We start from the raw sequence: 23,984 nt of genomic DNA on the forward strand, positions 1-23,984 counted from the left end.
TTTCGAAGTGACCCTCAGGAGTATTAAAAACTTTTTTCCACTCATCCCCCTGACAAACTCTTATGAGGTTGTGCACCCCTCCCCCCCCCGAGTTCAAGTTTAGTAAACCATTAGGCACCCGACACCTGATTAAACAGATCCGGAATCAGCGGCATAGGATACGGATCATGGACCGTAATCTGGTTAACCTCCCTAAAGTCCAGACACGGATGTAATCCAGCATCTTTCTTCTTGACAAAGAAGAAACCGGCTGAAGACGACGATGGCCTAATGTGACCCTTGATCAAACTTTCAGTAATAAACTCCTTAATGGCTTGTGTCTCCGGACCGGACAGATTATACATTCTGCACTTAGGAAGTTTAGCCACTGGTTTCAACCTTATAGTGCAGCCATAGGACCGATGCGGCGGCAGCAGCTCCTGACACCCCTTTTCAGAGAACACATCAGAATACTCCAGTAAAGGTTCAGGGATACTAGGAATCATAGCTGAAATACACGTGTCTAGACAGTTCTCTGCAGAATGCGCTCCACTGGACTATGTCCTATGTCTTCCTGTCAATTACTGGATTGTGAACCGACAACCAAGGAAACACCAAAACTACCTGTGCAGGTAGTTATTTTAGCACAAGGCATGTTAAAGGCTGCGAATGGGGGACCCCGATGCGGAATTCCAAATCCAATACACACTCCTTAAAAACCCCTTGAGAGAGTGGAGACGCATCAATGGCAACAATCTGTATAGGACTAGAAAGCTTGTTATCTCTTAACCTGGATGTGCGGGCAAAATATTAGTCAATAATATTCGCCGCAGAACCGCTATCCAAGAAAACTTCAATAAAAACCTCCTGACCCCCCGATTATTACCCTTGCGGGGAGACTCAGTCTGGAATCCTCCAAACCCCCTGAGCCTACCACTTTTCCACCGGTGCACCTTTTTTCGGTGCCATGGGATAAGCGATAATATAATGTCCCTTTTTGCTGAAGAAAAAACAGACCCCTCCTTTTTTAGAGATAAAGGGTGTTTTATCCTCATGCGACGCCCCAGCGATCTGCATTGGCTCTACAGAGGTCTCCGGGGTTGCTATTGATGTTGCTACCCCCTCCCATACCGATTTTGTCTCCTGAGACCTTTGATTAAAATGGCGGTCAATACGGACTACAAGTGCCATGGCTACCTCCAGAGAGGTGGGAGTCTCATACATCACCAAAGCCTGCTTGATCCTCTCAGACACTCCATGCAAAAACTGAATCATAAGAGCAGGGTCATTCCACTGAGTATCCATGGACCAGCGGCGAATTTCAGCACAGTAATCTTCGGCCGGCGGATTCCCCTGAACAAGAGAATGAATCTTGAACTCGGCCAAAGCCAGTTTATCTGGATCATCATAGATAAGGCCGAGTGCAGAAAAAAAAAAAGTCCACCGATTCAAAATCAGGGGAATCGAAGGGTAGAGAAAAAGCCCATGCAAATGAGACCACTATACTCACACGCTGAGCCTCACCCCTGAAGAGAGAGGATACTGACGGAAATACAGTTTGCATGATTCACGGAAAGAAACAAACTTACTGCGATCTCCTGCAAACTGCTTTGGAAGGGCCTATTTTGGTTCAGATGACCTGTTTGACGCCTCTGATTGCACCGCAGAAGCTGACAAGGCCTGTTGCTGAACCGCCCCCTTTTAGCTCTGTAACCTGGATGGACAGAGCCTCCAACTGTCTAGTCAAGGAAACAATGGGATCCACGGAAGGTAAAGTTTTGGGACGACTATAATGTCACAGGAGCAATGGGAAAACAGGAGATGAGGAACCTGGGCCCCTGAACTGCCCCTCAGACAAAATAAAAAAAAGTTACATCCCTGACAACAAAGTATGTATGAAGGAAGAATTCAAAATTCAAAAGGACTTCCACACATTTATAGTGGACCATTGGAGCTACTATGAGTCCTGACCAGAAGAGTAGAGAAAATATTAGTGTTCCCCATTGCAGGAGAGATTGTGCAGTAATCTAAAGTACTTAGAATTGAAAACAATGTCATTTATGACGTGGAGAGATTCATGAAGCCAGGGCTCAAGCAAAGCCAACATACCGTATTTTGAGGTTTATAAGACGCACCGTATTATAAGAAGCACCCCAAATTTTGAGGAGAAAAATAGTAAAAAAAGAAAAAAAACCCCTTTTTGTAATAAAATGGTGGTGCTTCTTACAAGCCATGAGTCTTACTGCTTACTGGGGGTGGTGGCTGCGGTGAAACGGGGTCTCAGGGTCGCTGCTGGCAGAGGCAGGAGTGGGACAATGCTGCAGATCACAGACTGGGAGAAAGGGGTGTTCGGATGTGCGATGCTGCGGGTGTTTGGTGGTGCGGGGGGCTCCATCAATATTTTGTGAAAGCCCGGAGCCCCCGCACTTCCATGGTTTATTTTGCGTTTTGCTGTAGACTCTGGGAAAATGGCTGCCAGGGGGCAGCGCATGCGCAGATGGACATCTTGACGCTGAGATCTCATTTCCTGAGATCTTGGTGCCAAGATCTCTGTGGAGGAACACACACACGGACCCGTTCCTCCCACGTCACCACCATGACGTAACTACACAGGCACAGCTCTCCGGCGCCCCCCTTTGTCTCTCAGGTCAGTAAGGGAACTGCACCTAGAGCAAATGGTCGCCGGGGAGGAGGTCCTGTTACCCGCTGGGGGTTCTAAGATTCGGGATCAGAGTAAAAGCATCAGCACAAGATTAAGTTTATAGTTTAATTGCCTTTAGGGCGCACTAGATAATTACAGAAATATACAGTAAATTTGCAGTCAGAGAAAAGATATAACAATAGGGTACAAGGCTTAGAGATATTAAGCTGGAGGTCAATTTACCAGATTGTATTGTAGGGTGCATGCGGTTGCCGGGGAGCTCTGCAGTCCACAGGTACAAGAATCTTAGTTGCTGGACAGACCCCCAAAGCATGGGCCGCTGCTCCCCTCGGCAGGTCTGTCCCCAGGTCCTTCTTAGATCATCATCGTCTGGATCTTCTTTGTGAAAGACTGAATGCCAGGGGCTGCCAGCCCTTAAACACGCTGGGTTCCTCCCCCTGTGTCAGAGGGTGGGCTAATAATCTCCACCCTTTAGCTCTTTGCAGAACTTATTTCCAATATCTAAGAAAGGGGATAACTTTCTACAGCATGATTGAATCAGAACATGAGAGGTACCAGTGAATGCGGTTTGCTTTGCCGGTCGTGTGGAGTGCAAACATGGCCCTATTGGGTCACTGTATAGGGCCAATCTCTATATCTCAGGAATCAGTGCTCTCATCGACTCGGGAGTCACACTGCCAGATGCACGATTCCCTCAGGGTCACTCGGATATTTTCATGTGTCCATAACTCGAAAGATGAGTTCATAATTTGTGTTCATAGGATGGAGCCACAGTGTTTGGGACACACAAAGGATGCATATTCTTGTGTCTGCTAGCAGGCACATTCTAATTGAAGCCCTCAGGCTTTATCTGGCCCCCTGCTGGCATGGCTCCGTACCTGGGCTTTGAAGCTCTGTTTTGGGCCTATCCTCATTATCACACCAATGCCCTGGCTATTTAGCATTGGAACACTAAATCCTGCTTGTATTCACTAAGTACACAGCGCCTGGGGGTATAGAAGCCTTTAGCTGCCTGTAATTTCTGAACTTAGACCAAAATGGATGCCAAGCCCAGATATGTGGCCCCACATCTAAGATGGCGGCCGCTCCTTAATCACAACTCCCATTCATCCCAGAGACCGTGTGTAACCAGCTGAGGGGGTTGTGGTCTGTTTCCACGGTGAATTGGCGTCCGTACAAGTATGGCTGCAGACGCTGCAGGGCCCACACAATTGCCAGACATTCCTTCTCCATCGTGGAATAGGCCACTTCCCTCAGCAGGAGCTTCCAGCTCAGGTACAGAACGGGGTGTTCATGGCCCGTAGTGTCGACCTGGCTGAGCACAGCACCGAGGCCGATTTCACTGGCGTCGGTCTGCACTACGAACGGCCGCGTGAAGTCGGCTGCCTGTAGTACAGGAGAACTAGAAAGGGCGGTCTTGAGCGCCTGTAAAGCGGTCTCGCAGGCGACTGTCCAGTCGATTGCGATGGGCAGCCTCTTCTTGGTGAGGTCCGTCAGGGGCTTGGCCAGGGCACTATAGTGTGGAACAAACCTCCTATAGTACCCGGCAGTCCCCAAGAAGGACATCACCTGCTTCTTGGTCCTGGGGGTGGGCCAGGATGCGATGGCATCCACCTTCCCGGGCTCTGGCTTCAGAGCTCCCCCACCTACCCGGTGCCCCAGGTAGTGGACCTCACTCATACCTAGCTGGCACTTTTCGGGCTTAACGGTCAAGCCTGCTTGCTGGATCCGCCCGAGCACCTGCGCCAGGTGCTCTAGGTGATCTTCCCAGGTGGGACTGAAGATAGAGATGTCGTCTAGGTACGCGGTCGCATATCCTTCCAGTCCCTCGAGCAGTGTGTTGACCATCTGAAAAGTGGCTGGGGGCATTCATGCCGAATGGCATCACCGTGGACTCGTACAGTCCGAATGGGGTGATAAAGGCAGAGCGTTCCCGTGCCCCCGGGGTCAGGGGAATCTGCCAATATTCCCTGCTCAGATCCATGATGGTCAGGTACTTGGCCCCGGCCAGCCGATCGAGCAGGTCATCGATGCGTGGCATTGGGTACGCATCGGTGACCGTCACAGTGTTGAGCCCCCGGTAGTCCACGCAGAACCGCGTAGTTCGGTCCTTTTTAGGGACGAGGACTACAGGCGAAGCCCACGCACTGTTGGACACTTGGATCACCCCCAGCCTCAGCATCTCGTCTATCTCTTGGCGCATGTGCTGCTGCACCTCAAGAGAGACCCGTTATGCTGAACGCCGGATCGGGGGGTGGTTGCCGGTGTCCACGTCATGGACGGCTGTCTCAGTCCTTCCGGGCAGGCTGCTGAACAGCTCCCGAAAGGGGTGTAGGGTGACCCTCAGCTGGGAACGTTGGTCCTCCGAGAGCTGGTGGCCAACGCCCACATCCTCTATGGATCCACCCGCCTTGGCTTGGGTGAACAGATCCAGGAGGGTTTCTACCTCTCCTTCATCGGGAAGGTTGCACACTGGGTGGGCACAAGCCTCCCGCTCATGATGGGCCTTCATCATGTTCACGTGGAAGGCCTTCCTCCTTCCACGGGCGTGGTCCAGGGTGACCAGATAGGTGACAGCGTTGAGCCGCTGGTGCACGAGGTATGGACCCTCCCAGGCCGCCTGAAGCTTGTTTTGGGGTACGGGGACCAGTACCCACACCTTTTGACCCACCTCGTAGGTCCGCTCACAAGCATTCTGGTCGTACCACCGCTTCTGGTCAGCCTGGGCTTGGGCCATATTGTCATGCACCAGTCGTGTCAAGGCCATCATTCTGTCCCGGAAGCGCACGACATACTCAATGACCGACACTCCAGGGGTAGCCAAATCCCCTTCCCATGCTTCCTTCACCAGAGCAAGGGGCCCCCGTACACGTCACCCGTACAGGAGCTCAAAGGGGGAGAACCCTGTTGAGGCCTGTGGGACCTCTCGGTAGGCAAACAGCAGGTGTGGGAGATACCGCTCCCAGTCTCTCCCGTGGGAGTCGACCAACATCTTCAGCATCTGCTTTAAGGTGCCATTGAACCGCTCACACAGGCCATTGGTCTGTGGGTGGTACGGGCTGGCTACCAGATGTTGCACTTGTACCTGCTTACAGAGAGATTCCATCAGCTGCGACATGAACTGGGTCCCTCGGTCGGTGAGCATTTCCTGGGGAAACCCCACTCTGGAGAAAATCTCCAGTAAGGCAGTGACCACTTTGTCGGCCCGAATGGATGACAAAGCTACCGCCTCCGGGTACCAGGTGGCATAGTCCACTACCATTAGTATGAAGCATTTCCCGTAGCGGCTGGGAGTGGACAGAGGTCCAATGAGATCCACAGCCACCCTCGAGAAAGGCTCTTCGATGATGGGCAGAGTTACCACAGCCACCCTCCAGAAAGGCTCTTCGATGATGGGCAGAGTTACCAGTGGGGCTTTGGGGCACCGCCCCGCCTTCCCCACCCTCTGACAGGTGTCACACGAACGGCAGTAGGCAATCACCTCGGTCCTCATTCCTGGCCAGTAGAAATGCTGAGCGAGCCTGGCCCTGGTTTTAGCGATCCCTAGGTGTCCGGCCATGGGAATCTCGTGTGCGATCCGCAACAATTCTGCCCTGAACGGATAGGGTACCACTAACTGTCGGTCCCTGGGCCACGTCTCTGGTGAACCCTGCTGGACCGTTACCCGGTACAGCCGTCCCTGGTCCCAGACCACTTGCTCGCGGTCGGACTCCAGGGGAGGCTGTGCCACCTGCTCCTTGAGAGCTTTCAGGCTAGCGTCAGCTTCCAACGCTGCCTGAAATCCCTGACTCGATGTGGCAAGAATTGACGAAACTGCCACCTCCTCTGTCAGCTCCCCGGGATCTGTCTCTTGGCCGCTGTCTGACTCGGCAGCCACTTGGTCAGAGAGAGGGGAACCATCGGACCTCCTCGAGGCTCCTTGGGCTCCGGCGTTCCTACTCCTGGTAACAGCGGCCACGACCGCTGAGACCACAGGTAGCTCCTGCTTCCCCTCGACCCCCGACCAAGTCGCCGGGTCAGGCAGACTTCCCTGGCCTCCTGACATCCCGGATGTGGGGAACTCCTGCCCTGGGGTCTTACCTGGTGGCTCCTCTCCCGGGACGCCCCCTCCCCCCATGGCCTGTTCCTCCTTCTGCAGAGGACCTAGACTCAGCAGGCTGGATTCACTTAGGGGCCCTATACTGCCCATAGCAGCCCCTCCCTCCACCTCTGAGCTCCACCCTGCAGTCTTCTCACCTGTCCTCACTGTGAGCCCTGTGTGTGTAGTGTCAGTGCATGGCTTACCATCAGGTTTCACCCCCTCCTCCACTGTTGGAGGCACATTCAACTCATTAACATTAGCATTCACAGTAGAGACATGACATTCTTGGGGAGCCGGACTTGGGGGTTCAGTGGCCACATACTGAGACACTAGCTACCCCAAATCGGTCCCAAGCAACACATTGGCAGGAATATTTGGCGTTACTCCCACCTCTCGCATTCCCCTCCCGGCGCCCCAGTTCAAAAACACCTTGGCGACGGGCAGCGCCGGTTCAACACCTCCAATTCCGGAGATGGAAAGGGTTTTCCCAGGCACCAAGTCTTGAGGGGACACCACCTCAGGACGTACCAGGGTTCATTCAGCGCCTGTGTCCCGCAGTCCCATGACCGCTGAGCGGCCGATGGTGACGGGTTGGTAATTGTCCAGGGACCTCCCACCACCCCCTCCCACACACAAAACAGTGGACGGTTTCTGAGACAGGGATGGGGCCTTATGGCGCTGGGGACACGCAGCCTTAAAGTGTCCCGGCTGGTTGCAATGATGACAACGTCTGGGTTCTGCTCCTGGCCTGGAGAGGGCAGCAGGGGGGTACATCCCTTGCACTCTGGGGGCTGGGGGGACAGGGGCAGGACTGGGCTTACCCCCTCTCCAGGTGCTGCTGGCAGGCTTCTTCGGCTCAAGGGCCCTGTTGTTGGCATACTCGTCTGCCAGGGCAGCTGTAGCAGAAGCCCCCTTTGGTTTCCGGTCACGGAGGAACTGCTGGAGGTCCTCTGGGCAGTTCCACAAGAACTGCTCCGTGACAAACAGTTCCTGGACCTCCTGGCGGGTGGTGAGCTCTAGACCCGAGGTCCAGTGCTCCGCAGCTCTCAGCAGGGCCCGCATGTGGTCGGTCCAGGTGTCCTTGGAGCCCCGCTGCAGGCTCCGGAACTTCCTGCGGTACGACTCCGGGGTGAGGTTGTAGTGCTGGATCAGGGCCCGCTTGATGCTGTTGTAGTCCTGCTCCTCCCCGGCAGGTAAGTCCCCCAAAACTTCCAGGGACTTACCCCTCAAACGGGGGGTCAGGTACCTTGCCCACTGATCCAGGGCCAGATGGTGTTGGAGGCAGGTTCTCTCAAAGGCCAGCAGAAAGGAATCCAGGTCTCCATCCTTTTCAAGCAGGGGGAAGTCCTCCGCCCGGACCTTGGAAGCCTTGGTCCCCGGTGGGGCTGGTGCGTCCAGCGGGAGCCCGTGCTGAGCCATCTCCAGTTGGTGCCGGCGCTCCGCAGCTTCACGGCGTTCTGCCGCCTGCAGCACACGTTCGGCATGCTCACGCTCTGCTGCTTTCTCCGCCGCCACCACGAGTCTGTCATGGGCGGCGGCGTTACCAGCCTCGAGCTGTGCCATAGCCGCTTGGAACAGGGCCTCTGATCTGGACAGGCTGGGGCGGGCAGGTGGTGGGCAGTCCACTGTGGGACTGAGCACGGGGGTCTGGCTCCTTGGGGAGCCCTGGCTGAGCTCCCCCTCGCCTTCATTGGTATTGTCCACCACCACCTCCTCATAGACCATAGCATTGGCCTCCCCCTTTGCCTTACTCCTGGTGCCTTACGCCATCTTGGGCACCACTGGTTACTGACACAGCTGCAACCCTGGCCTCGCACACAACTTATTATATTGGCACTCTGACCGTTTAGTGCTGGGCTGACCTTAAGACCCCAGCAGTGAAAGTTACCGCTGGTAGTCTCTAGTGTCTGAGAGTAGGGGTCCAACGCACACTATTACTCTGATCCCACCGCTGCCACCAATTGTGGAGGAACACACACACGGACCCGTTCCTCCCACGTCACCACCGTGACGTAACTACACAGGCACAGCTCTCTGGCGCCCCCCCTTTGTCTCTCAGGTCAGTAAGGGAACTGCACTTAGAGCAAATGGTCGCCGGGGAGGAGGTCCTGTTACCCACTGGGGGTTCTAAGATTCGGGATCAGAGTAAAAGCATCAACCCAAGATTAAGTTTATAGTTTAATTGCCTTTAGGGCGCACTAGATAATTACAGAAATATACAGTAAATTTGCAGTCAGAGAAAAGATATAACAATAGGGTACAAGGCTTAGAGATATTAAGCTGGAGGTCAATTTACCAGATTGTATTGTAGGGTGCATGCGGTTGCCGGGGAGCTCTGCAGTCCACAGGTACAAGAATCTTAGTTGCTGGACAGACCCCCAAAGCATGGGCCGCTGCTCCCCTCGGCAGGTCTGTCCCCAGGTCCTTCTTAGATCATCGTCTGGATCTTCTTTGTGAAAGACTGAATGCCAGGGGCTGCCAGCCCTTAAACACGCTGGGTTCCTCCCCCTGTGTCAGAGGGTGGGCTAATAATCTCCACCCTTTAGCTCTTTGCAGAACTTATTTCCAATATCTAAGAAAGGGGATAACTTTCTACAGCATGATCGAATCAGAACATGAGAGGTACCAGTGAATGCGGTTTGCTTTGCCGGTCGTGTGGAGTGCAAACATGGCCCTATTGGGTCACTGTAAAGGGCCAATCTCTATATCTCAGGAATCAGTGCTCTCATCGACTCGGGAGTCACACTGCCAGATGCACGATTCCCTCAGGGTCACTCGGATATTTTCATGTGTCCATAACTCGAAAGATGAGTTCATAATTTGTGTTCATAGGATGGAGCCACAGTGTCTGTGACACACAAAGGATGCATATTCCTGTGTCTGCTAGCACGCACATTCTAATTGAAGCCCTCAGGCTTTATCTGGCCCCCTGCTGGCACGGCTCCGTACCTGGGCTTTGAAGCTCTGTTTTGGGCCTATCCTCATTATCACACCAATGCCCTGGCTATTTAGCATTGGAACACTAAATCCTGCTTGTATTCACTAAGTACACAGCGCCTGGGGGTATAGAAGCCTTTAGCTGCCTGTAATTTCTGAATTTAGACCAAAATGGATGCCAAGCTCAGATATGTGGCCCCACATCTAAGATGGCGGCCGCTCCTTCATCACAATCTCCATCTGTGCCCGTGCTGCCCCCGGCTGCCATTTTCCCGGAATCCACCACAATGTAAACCATAGAAGTGAGGGGGTCCCGGGCTTTCACAAAGTCGGCTGAGTCCCCGCACCACCGAAAACCAGCAGTGTTGCACCCCTCATCCCAGCTTGCGGCTTGAAGCAACACGCCACTCTTGCCGCCTTCAGCAGTGACCCTGCTCCACCGCAGCCGGTAAGATAAAATTGAATTATAAGACACACCCCCATTTTCATCCCAAATTTGGGAGAAAAAAGTGGGTCTCTTAATCAGAAAAATACAGTATCTCCGGCAGGCACGAATAAATGAATACAGCCATCAACCACATACAGCTTTGAGATATATCATGGCACAGGTGGAATATTTTTTATGTAGTTTAACGCGATCCTGTTTGAAGTTAGTTGGTTTTAATACAAACTGAAAAGTCAGGATAAAGGGAAACTCTGCTGTTATTGTACAGAAATTCACACTTGGCCTCACTGCACATTTACTGTTGTCCATCATAAAAGGGAAGTTTGGCCAGAAAGACTGGACCTGGTCTTGTAGGGACCGTGAGACATTCAGCAGCTCAGAAGGGAGAGAAGATTCATCCGATAAGATCTCAGGGATCTAGGAAGCCAACAGCATCATTACCCTCCGCTTTCTCTTACAGGCCATCATAATATTTTTCTTCAAGTGATTTTCTATCTTGTCAGCACATTCTACGTACGCTGTTATTTGGCTTTATAGTTTACAGATCTGGGCAGGTAACGGTCAGCGTCTTCTAATCCCAGGGGGTAGGTGGATCCTCCAGGTTGCAAGTTCTATAGAAAAGGGCTTTCAATGCCCAAAGTCATTTGAACAGTTTTGGGTGGAGGAGAATGTTGTGGTTTAGAGGTAAGGCCTGTTTCGCACATCAGTTTTTAAGGTCAGTCTAAATCCGCCAAAATAGCGGAAAACGGATCTGCAGGCTTACTGACAGCAACGGGTGTCACCGGAGTGGTGGATGGACAGATCCGGGAAAGGTTAGAATTTAAAGGAACCCGCTCCCGAATTGCACAGATGGCCGCGAGAAGATATTGGCGTGATCTCGCAGCATTACAGAGATGGCCGCGAGAAGATATCGGCGCGATCTCGCATGGTCTCGCAGCATAGGAGAGAGAGAGAGATTTTAGCGGCTCCCGGGATGGAAGTCAAGGGTTAAATTGCCTCCCGGAGTGAAAATAGCAGACCGTCACTGCAAAAAAAGTTGCAGGGTCCGTCTCATCCGCACAGGAGTCGCTAAAATCTTGGCGTACAATAACGGGTGTGACGGATAACCGTCAGTCAGGATCCGCCAATAATGTAAGTCTATGAGTGTAAAAAACGGATCCGCCCCGTTTTTGGCGGATCCGTTTTTTACAAAAATTGGCGGATCTTGACTGATGGGAAAAAACTGATGTGTGAAACAGGCCTAAAATGGTGATCATGGTAATACGGCCGGACTACACCACCGATAAAGCAGCCACAGCCGGTGACTGAGGGGAATCTGTGACTTCTCTGCATTCAGTGGTTACTACTCACCTGGGTAGTCATATGTGGGAATCTCCTCTTTACACCACTCATCACCCCTCACATATGTCTCTGTAGTGTTAATATGGGTCAGATCTTCACCCTGAAACAAATATTGTAAAAGTCACTGACAGATGGAGAAGTCCCATCTATGATCAGCTCTAATCCTGCCACCTCCAACGTTCTCATTACACAAGTATAAAACATATAATACTGGTGGATAAAACAAGACTGAGCACAAGACCTTCACAGCCGTCTACACATCATAGGGGAGATCTCCTGACACCTTCTCTCCATCTACCTGATGATCCTGAGGAACACTGGGATCTTCTTGTTTCCAGTCCTGTGGAAGAAGAGGACGGGGCCATCTCTCTGGTGTTGTCCTCTTACTGGATAGATCTGGAGGAAACACATACAGGGACTGAATTCATTCTCTACATACAGATAATTATAGGCCGTGTGTATTTAGTCCTGTCTATTACCTGGAGATGTGAGGGGCTGGGGAACCTCCATTATGACGTTCTTGTACAGATCTTTGTGTCCTTCTAAATACTCCCACTCCTCCATGGAGAAATAGACGGCGATATCCTGGCACCTTATAGGAACCTGACACATACAATGATACCGTCATCCCCCCGATCCCTTCATAGTGTTACTGTATAATGTCCCAGCATTCCCAGCAGTGTCACCTCTCCAGTCAGCAGCTCAATCATCTTGTAGATGAGGTCTAGGATCTTCTGGTCATTGATGTCGTCATGGATCAGGGGGTGAGGTGGAGGCCCCGTGATTGGGCTCAGGGGTCTTCCCCATCCCTCAGACACAGGGTCCTGACAGCGATCACTAGAGGTCTTCTTCACCACTGTGTAATCCTGGTTATGGAGGGACACATTAATAAATCTCACTCCAGACATTTCCAGAGTCCTCACCTCTCCAGTTCTGTCCATCTGTTATTCCCATAGATAAGAATGATGTAATGTGACGTCATCAGAATCTCTCACCTCTCCAGTGAGATGGAAGAGGATCTCTAGGGTGAGGTGTAACATCCTCTCCGCCATCTTGTCTCTGTCCATATCCATCCTTGATGGGTAAATCAGGAAAATTCTCTTCTGTAGAAGATCTTCACTGAGAGGATCCGATATTGTAGAGACCTGAGTGAGAAGATGAGCCGATGTAACATCATAAAAAATTCTATATAATACAATTACTGACAAAAATTAGAAATGAAGGCAGCACTCCATATTTTGCACTGTGGAAAAAAGATGGACTTTATTCAGAGCCACATGTCAGGGCAACGTTTTGGCTCACACTGAGCCTTTCTCCAGCAGTGGGTATAACATACAAGAGTGCTTTTATAGGTATATTTAACAATCATCAATTTTTCATAATTTTATAACAAAGTGCGATAAAATAATTTTCCATAAAACATATAATACCATTCATATCCATATCACATAATATCTCATATCTTCAAAGAAAGTGCTGTAGTGCTAAAGTGCCAAAGACTTCTATGTAAAATGTACTAACCTCTGATAATGAATCCTAATGTTGCACTCAGTGCAGCTGTGTATAGGTTATTAATGTGTCTCACCCCTTCAGGATCATTCACTTCCACATGGAGGATGCCATGAATGCCGTTTTCAGCGTTCTCTGATACCTATTGCACATGTACCAGCGCATCATTACCCTGTCATAAGCTGCCGCCCAATCCTATGCAATGTGTGGCACATTCAGTCCGCGCATGCGCACTCTCGCATTGCGGACATCTCGGCGCCATCTTGGATGTGGCAACATGTACAATCCGGATCTTCATTACAAAGCACACCATCTAAATTTTCAGGGGCGGCGCTTTCTACTATACAGTGCATTTCAAGCAGCCTTAACACCATTATTGAAGGTGAATTTTACCATTCCTATATTAAGCTTCTATAATGTCACTTCTTCGGTCAACAACTCAAAGAATTTTTTTTATCTCATAATGATTATATATTTGTGACCATATTTATTTTGTAGAAGTGAACTGAATAGATATGTGAACGCTCAAAGGGTTTTAAAAGGTATTACAACCCACCCTGATTCACTGGACGGCACCCAGTACAGGTTACCTCCAGTCACCAAACAGCACTTCGAGAAGGCACATGACCCTCACGGACCATGATGTCTTAACCCTAGGGTATAGGTGTCCCTACCTTTATAGACACCTGGGTTGAGACATTCATCCCGGCAGTGGTTTACAGTCAGGACGGTCCATCTTAGCACCGTCCCGTTTGCAAACTGTATTTTCCCCAGATATGGATTACGGTGTGGGACACAATGGTGGACAGGTATGGTATATTGTTGGTTTGTTAATTTACTTTTAATTACAGGAGAACGAGGGTGTCGCATGGATTAGCTGTACAATAAAGATGGCAATCTGTGTTGTGTTTCATTAAAAGACTTTATTCTGGCTGTGTTTATTTAACTCCTTAACAAGTATAGGATTAGTAATGGATAGGTGTCTTATTGTCACCTCTCCATTACTAAGCTGGGCTTGATATCACCTTATAATACAAAGGTGACATCAACCCCCAAACTATTACCCCATATGCCACCACTACAGGGCAGTGGGAAGAGAGAGGCTAAGTGCCGAAATTGGCGCATTTTTGGAGATGCGCCATTTCTGGGGCGGCTGAGAGCTGGTGCTTGTAGCTGCAGGGGCCCATATCCATGGCCCCTTCCTAGGCTAAGAGTATCAGCCCGCAGCTGTCTGCATAGCCTTTTCTGGCTATTAATTATAGGGGGACCCCCACGTTATTTTTTTGGGGGGGGTTTCCCCCTATTTTAATAGCCAGTAAACGCTAAATATACAGCTGCGGGTTGATATTCATAGCCTAGGAAGCTACATGGGTATTAACCCCTTCCCAATCTATAAACATAGGCCCCCAGTCACTGACTTTCCCTGTCTGGTTAGAAAAATTGCACGGGAGCCCACGCCATTTTTTTCACAAAAATAATGTTTTATTAAAGACATTTACACACACACTATTCCTCACACACATCTATAAATCTATCTATTCTGTATGTAAACCATCGATGCTATCCTTTTTATCTATGTAAGATTAATACATATGTATGTGTGTGTCACTGACATGTATATATGTATTCTATGTGTATATATCTATTCCATCTTTTCTATTATAACCCATCAGTGTGATGTTTCTGTACATGAATTGCCAGCTTTTCAAAGGACACCAGTGTTAGGCTCCTGCCTCTGCCCACGAGGAATCTCAAGCATTGCTTTCTGCGGTCTCCCATTCCTCTCCGGCCACAGAGGAGCCTGCTCAGCAAAGACATCGATTCCTGGCATCTTGCTCAGTCTACTACTGTTGGCTTGGTTACTGCTGCTGATCAGGGTTCAGCTAATAGCAATAGCCATCAGCGAGCAGCTCTTGGGACTAAGTCCTTCTTTCGGCCCACTGAGCATGCCCGTGGGAAGTCCTCTCATTGGAGGTCTGAGGTCACATGCCCAGGACCTATTGCTGCTTCCATTGGACCACTAGGAAGGTCCCAAAAGGACGCTGCTATTAAAGAGTCGCATGGCCGCACGGTTAGTATAGACTCTTATAGTATTAAGTTGTGGTATGTGTGATGATGGATGCGTGAAACTGGTGAATATTTTATTATGAAATCCCTACCCTTGGTACGCATGTGTTGTATAGCATAGCCTGTCCAGCACCCAGGCTTAGGGTAGGTAGTTGGTGGAGTCAGCGCCGAGCGGTGGCACTGCATAGCGCCGCAGTGCTTCCAGCTCCTCTCACACATTACGCCAGAGAGTGTCATCTGCACAAGACACCTCTGTACCGCATACGCCGCAGTGTCCATCTCAGCGGTGTCGTGCGCAGTTACTGCGCTTTCCAGCGCTAAGCTTAGGCTGTCTCGTGGCATCCGCCAGGGCGGCACTGTACGCACGCAGTGCGGTAACACAACTGTTGGCTGCACCTTGTAACTGCTATCGGCACAGCAATTCTCTAGGGTTAATCCCTGGCGCCGCAGTAGAGGTGTCACGCCTACCCTCTCCGCGGCGGTTGCCAATGTAGCCGCTGCTGCCTCTGCCTCCCCTGTCGTGCCTGCACCGTCCTCTGCTCCCTGGCATGCTCGCCTCTCCCAGCGCGCTCCCGCAGTAGGCGCGCGTTACCCAGCTCATCCACTTCCGGTCCCGCGGCAGGCCTCTGTCACCCGTCGGGTGTGCATGCGCGCCTCGTACCATAGACTGCGGCACACCTCCTCCAGACTGAGCCGCCCTATCCCTTGGTCTCCGTGATCCTGGAGGACCCTAATCCGGAAGTCCTGCAGCACGATCTATATCAGGTAGCCTCACCCCCTGCTCGGTGCCTGATTATCATTTGTGTCTCACGACTGATTTCGGGTCCATGCTCTCCTGCGATCCACTTGCCCAGCGCTATGTTCCATACCGATCACGCTCTCGTACCTCTCCTTGTGACCCTATTGTATTCCTTTCCAGAGTCCATACTCCCCTGCCTGTGCCTGCCTGCACCAGTATCTTTCCAGTGTCCGTCCATCCCGATCCGTGTCTGCTTTCACCCGTGTCACCAACCTCCTCCCCGACCTGCAGCAGTCTCTCCTGGGGTCGCCGACTTTTCCTTCCCACCTTCCAGTCCGCCAACCGTCTGTGTCCCTCTCCGGCAGTCCCCAGGTATCAGCTTCCGCGGCGATAGTCTCCCCTGGGCCTGCCCCATACGCTCCCTGTATAGGGGGGTGGTACACCTAGCCAGCTCGCCCAAGGGAGGTTCGTCATCGCGGTCCTGAGGGTTCACCCCTGGAGTCCACCCAGCCTCACAAGCGGTTCCCTAAGCTGTAGTCTGTGAGGTAACAGGCTTCGGCGTCTCTTTCTGCAGCTCTGTGCTGTAACAGAGTTCGCTCCTGCGTACACCGGGTGGGCGGTTACCCCGCCGGTGTTCAGTTAGTGTCCGCCGTTACCGAGCAGCAGTTTACCATCTCTGCACGGTGGACTCCAGGTTGCAATTGCACTTTATTATATTTTATCTTTAGTGCGATCCACAACCCTAACAGTATTCTAGCGCCAGAATCTGGCTCTAATGGCGGACGAGAAGTGACTTTATGCGTGCATCCAGCAGCTGGAGGGCAGGTTGGCGGCTCTTGAGCATCCAGCCTCAGCTGCGGATGTTACCACAGTTGCGCTCCAGGCAGCCACTGAGGCTGTCTCCCGTGTGTCCACTGCCATCCCTGTCCCGACTTTGTCCCACCTCCCGCTGCCCGAGAAGTTCTGAGGCGCAGGCGATAGTGCATCATGTAGGGGTTTCGTGAGCCAGTGCTCTATACAGCTAGAGTTGCTGGCTGCACAATTCCCCTCTGAGCGGGCTAAGGTGGGATTCATCATTTCCCTCTTGTCGGGCAGGGCTTTGGAGTGGGCCACACCACTGTGAGAGCTTGGTGATCATGTGGTGCAGAGTGAGACTCAGTTCTTGGCCACTCTGAAGCAGGTCTTCTTGGGACCGCAAATCACCCATGACACCGCACTCCGGCTGTTGGCATTATCACAGGGCTCGTCCTTGGTCAGCCACTTCGCAATCCAGTTTAGGACACTGGCCTCTGAGTTAGAGTGGCCAGATAAGGTCCTCATACCGGCATTCTGGAGAGGTTTGGCTGACCATGTGAAGGACGCCCTAGCCACCAGGGAGGTTCCCGCCACACTGGAGGAGCTCACCACCATCTTCACCCATATTGACCTTCGCATTACCGAGCAAAGGTTGGGGCGGTCCCAGTGTAGGCAAAGGTTTAGGTTGGCACCTAGTTTTGCTAAACCTCTGGGATCTTCCGATCGGGGGTCCGAGTCTCAGGGGGCCATGGGGTCTTCTGGCTCGGGATCCAGGCCCCGGTCCGCTCGAGTACCTGTGGTCTGTCCTGATTTCCGGCAGTCTGGTCACCTTGCCAACCAGTGCCCACAGCGGTCGGGAAAATGCTTGCCTCTAGTGGTTATAGGAGGGGGCTCACTAGAATCAGCGGCGTTTTCCTTTCCTCCAAGCTGACCTTTAAAGGAACGCTTGAGGCTGATTCTTCCACTCTGGCGGTGGATGTTTGTATGGACTCTGGAGCGGAAGGCAATTTCATGTCTTCAGCCTTCGCTCAACAGCACGCAATACCCCTGGTTATGATGGCCAAGCCAGTCACCGTCAGGGTGGTGAATGGCGCGACTCTACCCTATCAAATTACCCACCAGACCGTCCCGTTGATACTCTTGGTGTCTCCGTCTCATCAGGAGATGATATCCCTCATCGTCATGCCCAAGGGTATCGATCAGGTCCTCTTAGGGGTTCCCTGGTTACGGTTCCACTCTCCCCATATAGAGTGATCCTCGGGGTGGATTCTCAGTTGGCGTAAAGCATGTGAGGGTAGATGTCAGAGGGAGTTCATTCAGGTTGCTTCCACTGAAGTCCCCGTAGATCTTTCCTCTCTTCCCAAACACTATCAACAGTATGCAGACGTGTTCTCCAAAAGGGCGGAGGACACTCTTCCGCTCTTCCCTGGTGCTGAGTCTATCGCCTTTCTCTCCCGGAGACAGAGACCATGTCTCAATATATCAGGGAGAATCTGGCAAGGGGTTTCATTAAGAAGTCAGTGTCACATGCAGGGGCGGGATTCTTCTTCATCCAGAAGAAGAACGGAGAACTGCGTCCCTGAATCGATTACAGGGGTCTTAACGCTATTACCGTTAAGAATAAGTGCCCCTGATATCAGAGCTGTTTGATAGGCTACGGAGAGCAAGAGTGTTTACCAAACTCGATCTGCGGGGGGCTTACAACCTGATTCGTATCCGTGAGGGGGACGAATGGAAGACAGCATTTAACACCAGGGATGGGGCACTATGAATACCTGGTGATGCCCTTTGGGCTCTGTAATGCTCTGGCCGTCTTCCAAGACTTTGTGAATGATATCTTCCAGGATATCCTTACCACCTTGGTAGTAGTCTATCTGGATGATATTCTCATCTACTCTCCAGATATCGACTCCCATCGGAGATGTTCGCAAAGTTTTCGACCTCCTGCGGGCAAGATCCCTCTATGCCAAGTTGGAGAAGTGTGTGTTTGAGCAGGAGTCCTTGCCTTTCCTGGGCTATATCATCTCCGCCCAGGGATTGGACATGGATCCTGCCAAGCTACAGGCGGTGATGGATTGGCAGGAGCCCCATTCTCTCAAAGCGGTGCAGAGCTTTATGGGGTTCATAAACTACTATCGCCAATTCATCCCCCACTTCTCGACTCTGGTAGTCCCCTTGGTGGCCCACACCAAGAAGGGCGCAAACCCCAAGTTGTGGTCGGTATCTGTCTCCAAGGCCTTCTTCGCCATTAAGTCCCATTTCGCTAGCGCTTCCATTCTACATCACCCCAATGTAGATAAGCCCTTCATACTGGAGGTAGATGCTTCTTCCGTCGGTGCTGGAGCGGTCTTTTTCCAGGACACGCAAGGTCGGAAGCCGCTATGCTTCTTTTTCTCCAAGACCTTCACACCGGCGGAAAGGAATGATTTCATCAGGGACAGGGAGTTTCTAGCGTTGAAGTTTGCCTTTTCGGAGTGGAGACACCTCCTGGAGGGGGCTCGCCACCCTTTCCAGGTGTTCGACGACCACAAGAACTTGGTGCATTTGCAAATGGCCCAGCCGCTCAACTCTCGCCAGGCCAGATGGTCCCTGTTCTTCTCCCGGTTCCATTTTACCCTACATTTTCTCTCCAGGGAGAAGAATGTCCGTGCCGATGCTCTTTCTCGCTCCGTGGTGTCATCGGAGGAGGAGCCTTGGCTGATTGTCCCATCCGAGACCCTGAGGACCGTGGCTCCAGTCGCCATTTCGTCAGTCCCTCCGGGCAAAACATTTGTCCCTGCCCGTCTGCGACCGGAGGTCATCTCTTGGGTCATCCAGGGTGGGTGGACATTTTGGGACAAAAAGGACCTCTGAATCATAGAATCATAGAATCGTAGAGTTGGAAGAGACCTCCTGGGCCATCTGGTCCAACCCCCTGCTCAAAGCAGGATTCGCTAAATCATCCCAGTCAGATGTCTGTCCAGCCTCTGTTTGAAGACTTCCATTGAAGGAGAACTCACCATTTCTCGTGGCAGCCTGTTCCACTCATTGATCACTCTGTCAAAAAGTTTTTTCTAATATCTAATCTGTGTCTCCTCCCTTTCAGTTTCATCCCATTGCTTCTAGTCTTTCCTTGTGCAAATGAGAATAAAGTTGATCCTTCTACAATGTGACAGCCCTTGAGATATTTGTAGACAGCTATTAAGTCTCCTCTCAGTCTTCTCTTTTGCAAACTAAACATTCCCAAATCCTGCAACCTTTCCTCATAAGACAGGGTTTGCAGACCGGTCACCATTCTGGTCGCTCTTTTCTGAACTTGCTCCAGTTTGTTGATGTCTTTTTTAAAATGTGGTGCCCACAGCTTCTGGTGAGGACGTACAGGTGGTCGCATATGGCCTGTGATGTCAGGGACTATATTCAGGCATGCGTCTTTTGCACCCAGAATAAGTCTCCTCGGCAGCGGCCTGCTGGCCTACTTTACCCCCTGCCGGTAGTGGAGAGGCCCTGGGAGATGGTTGGTATGGTCTTCATGGTGGGACTGCCCAAGTCCAGTGGCAGCACGGTCATTGGGGTTGTCACCGACCATTTCTCTAAGATGGTGTACCTGGTACCACTCTCCCGGTTACCTTCTGCATGGGGCCTGGCAGCATTGTTCATTAAGCATGTTTTCCTCCTGCACAGTATGCCGGACAAGATTGTCAGTGACCAGGGTCCCCAGTTTGCGTCTCGGTTCTGGAGAGAGCTCTGTAGCCTGCTCAGCATTGAGCTAAATCTCTCCTCGGTCTATCATCCTGAGACATAGAATCATAGAATCGTAGAGTTGGAAGGGACCTCCTGGGCCATCTGGTCCAACCCCCTGCTCAAAGCAGGATTCGCTAAATCATCCCAGTCAGATGTCTGTCCAGACTTCCATTGAAGGAGAACTCACCACTTCTCGTGGCAGCTTGTTCCACTCATTGATCACTCTAACTGTCAAAAAGTTTTTTCTAATATCTAATCTGTGTCTCCTCCCATTCAGTTTCATCCCATTGCTTCTAGTCTTTCCTTGTGCAAATGAGAATAAAGTTGATCCTTCTACAATGTGACAGCCCTTGAGATATTTGTAGACAGCTATTAAGTCTCCTCTCAGTCTTCTCTTTTGCAAACTAAACATTCCCAAATCCTGCAACCTTTCCTCATAAGACAGGGTTTGCAGACCGGTCGCCATTCTGGTCGCTCTTTTCTGAACTTGGTCGAGTTTGTTGATGTCTTTTTTAAAATGTGGTGCCCAAAACTGGACACAATATTCCAGATGAGGTCTGACCAAAGAGGAGTAGAGGGATATAATGACTTCACGTGATCTAGACTGTATGCTTCTGTTAATACATCCTAGAATTGCATTTGCCTTTTTTGCTGCTGCATCACACTGTTGACTCATATTCAGTCTGTGATCTATTAGTATACCCAAGTCTTTTTCACATGTGCTGTCACTTAGCCCTATTCCTCCCATTCTGTATATGCTTTTTTCATTTTTATTGCCCAGATGTGGTACTTTCCATTTTTCCCTGTTAAAAACCATTTTGTTAGTTGCTGCCCACTTCTCCAGTTTATTTATATCTTTTTGAATCCTCTCTCTCTCTTCTCTAGTATTAGCTATCCCTCCTAGCTTTGTGTCATCAGCAAATTTAATCAGTTTACCCTCAATTCCTTCATCTAAATCGTTGATAAAGATGTTGAACAATACAGGGCCCAGGACAGAGCCCTGTGGTACCACACTTGAGACATTCTTCCAACTGGATGTGCAGCCATTTACGACCACTCTTTGGGTCCGATCACTAAGCCAATTATGAATCCACCTAACAGTTGCCTTGTCCATTCCATACTTAGTCATTTTTTTCAATAAGGATTGTATGAGATACTTTGTCAAATGCTTTGCTGAAGTCAAGATATACTATATCTACAGCATTTCCTTGATCCACCCAATCAGTGATTCCGTCATAGAAGGAAATTAAGTTAGTCTGACATGACTTATTAGTTACAAACCCATGCTGACTATGTTTAATCACTTCATTCTTATCCAGGTACTGACATACATGTTGTTTAATAATTTGCTCAAAGATCTTTCCTGGTATAGAAGTCAGACTCACTGGCCTATAGTTGCCTGGGTCCACCTTCTTCCCCTTTTTGAAGATAGGAACAACATTTGCTCTTCTCAAGTCTTCTGGGACTTCTCCTGTTCTCCAAGAATTTTCAAAGATTATGGAGAGGGGTTCAAAAATTTCTTCTGCTATCTCTTTCAGTACTCTGGGGTGTAATTCATCTGGACCTGGAGACTTGAATTCATTTAGGTTAGCTAATTGTTTCCTCACTATCTTTCTGTTTATAGATATCCTGGATTCTTCTATTCCCTTAATAGGACAGTGAAGAACAGTTGATGTTACATTTCCTTTGAGAGAAAACAGACGCAAAATAGGAATTTAAAAGTTCGGCCTTCTCAACATCCTGTCTTACCATTTCATCATTTTCATCCTGTAAAAATCTTATAGCATCTTTGACTTTTCTTTTACTTTTGACATATCCCCAAAATCCTTTATTATTGCTTTTGACATATCTTGCAAGCCTCAATTCATTGTCAGCTTTAGTAATCTGATTTATGCCCTGCAGGTTCTGCAGACAGCATTATATTCTTCTTTAGATATGCCTCCCTCTTTCCATTTTATAAACATAAAACAAATGAGTTGGTGGAGAGAGCCAAACAGACCCTGGTCACATATCTACAACATTTTGTCTCAGCCAGGCAGGATGACTGGACTTCCTTGATGCCATGGGCGGAGTATGCTTTGAACTACGCTGTGGCCGATTCCACTGGTCAGACCCCATTCTGTTCTGAAATCGCTTTCTGGCCTACCTCTGGTTACTAATGAAGGTAGTGGAGCTGGTCAAATTGACAGAGGGGTTGCGAGTTCTCTTTCTGGGCTCCCTCTGGTGGTTACTGGAAGTAAAGGAGCTGATCTGATTGACAGAGGCTTGCCACCTGATAATGAGGATGACGATTGGAGATCTGGAGTTTCAGACTGGATTTAAGACAGCCGACTCCCTCTATCCCTGCTGGTGATTTTTTCCTGCCTCCTGAGGTCTTAGTTTCCAGCTCAGTCCCTGCATGCTCAGCTAAGTGTTCTTTTGCTATTCTGTTCACATTTGATCCGGTTTTGTCTATTTCAGTTTTGTGTGGGTCAGCCGGCTCCGGCTGGGGCTGTGCTGGATCACCATCCATATGTTACTGCTTGTGCCAGTTGGTTTTTGTCCCTTATTAGATTGGCCTCTTTTTGCTCTGCTTTCAGAATATACCAGAGTGCTGATATAGTGGGCGAAGTCGTGCAACGTCAGTATTTTTTGCATCAGACGTGTTGGGTTTTTTTGCAGGGTTTTTTGCGTGATTGCAGACAGTTTCTTTCCTTTCCTGTCCTGTCTAGTCAGTGTGGGCCCTCAATCTATTTTCCTACCTGCGTTTGTGTTTTCATCTTGTCTCACTGACAATATATGTTTGGGGGCTATCTATTCCTTTGGGGTCTGCTCTGGGGCAGTTTAGATTTCCCCTTTCTTGCTTTAGGCTTAGTTAGCTCTCCGGCTGTGCCAAGGCGTCTAGGATCATCGTAAGCACGCTCCACGGCTACTGCTAGTTGTATGGATAGGATCAGGGGTCTGCAATCCGCTTAGTTTCCAACCTCTTTGGTTTTCTGTAGCTTAGCTTGGGCTTGCTCTCCTCCTCGGTGACCCAATCATAACACTCCCCATAGAGTATAATGCAGTCCTACAGTCCCTATATAGAATACAATTATGACCTTATATAGTATAACAAAAACCCCCATAGAATATAATGCAGTCCCCCTTAGAATATAATGCAGTCCTGCAGTATTATGGCCACCATGTACTCACTCGCTCACTGAAATATACCGTATACATGGGTGTGGAGAGCAGTGAATATTCATTCCGCTTAGTTTCCAACCTCTCTGGTTTTCTGTGGCTTAGCTTGGGCTTGCTTTCCTCCTTCCTCCTCGGTGACCAAATCATAACACCATTCCACCTTAATTACGGCCAGCATCCGCGCGTTCCTGTGCCCATGCCTGTGTCGCCCACCGACTCTAGGGTGGCAGACTGGGCGGTGGAGGCACGTGACATTTGGGACCGCACTCAGGATGCGATATGGGCCTCCAAGGAGAGAATGAGGTCTTCCGCTGAAGCACACCGACGCCCCGCTACCACCTTTGTTCCCGGCTCTCCGCTCGTAACATCCGGCAGCGGGTTGAGTCCACTAAGTTAGCGCTTCGCTTTATAGGTCCCTTCAAGATCCTTGAGCAACTTAACCCTGTGGTCTACCGTCGGGCCCTTCCTCCACACCTGGGTATCACTGACACCTTCCACGTGTCCCTCCTTAAGCTCGTTCACATGTCCCGGTTTTCGGAGTCACCTA

Source organism: Dendrobates tinctorius, unplaced genomic scaffold (assembly GCF_039654945.1).
Source record: "Dendrobates tinctorius isolate UK_male_01 unplaced genomic scaffold, ASM3965494v1 ptg000322l, whole genome shotgun sequence".
NCBI classification, from domain to species: domain Eukaryota; kingdom Metazoa; phylum Chordata; class Amphibia; order Anura; family Dendrobatidae; genus Dendrobates; species Dendrobates tinctorius.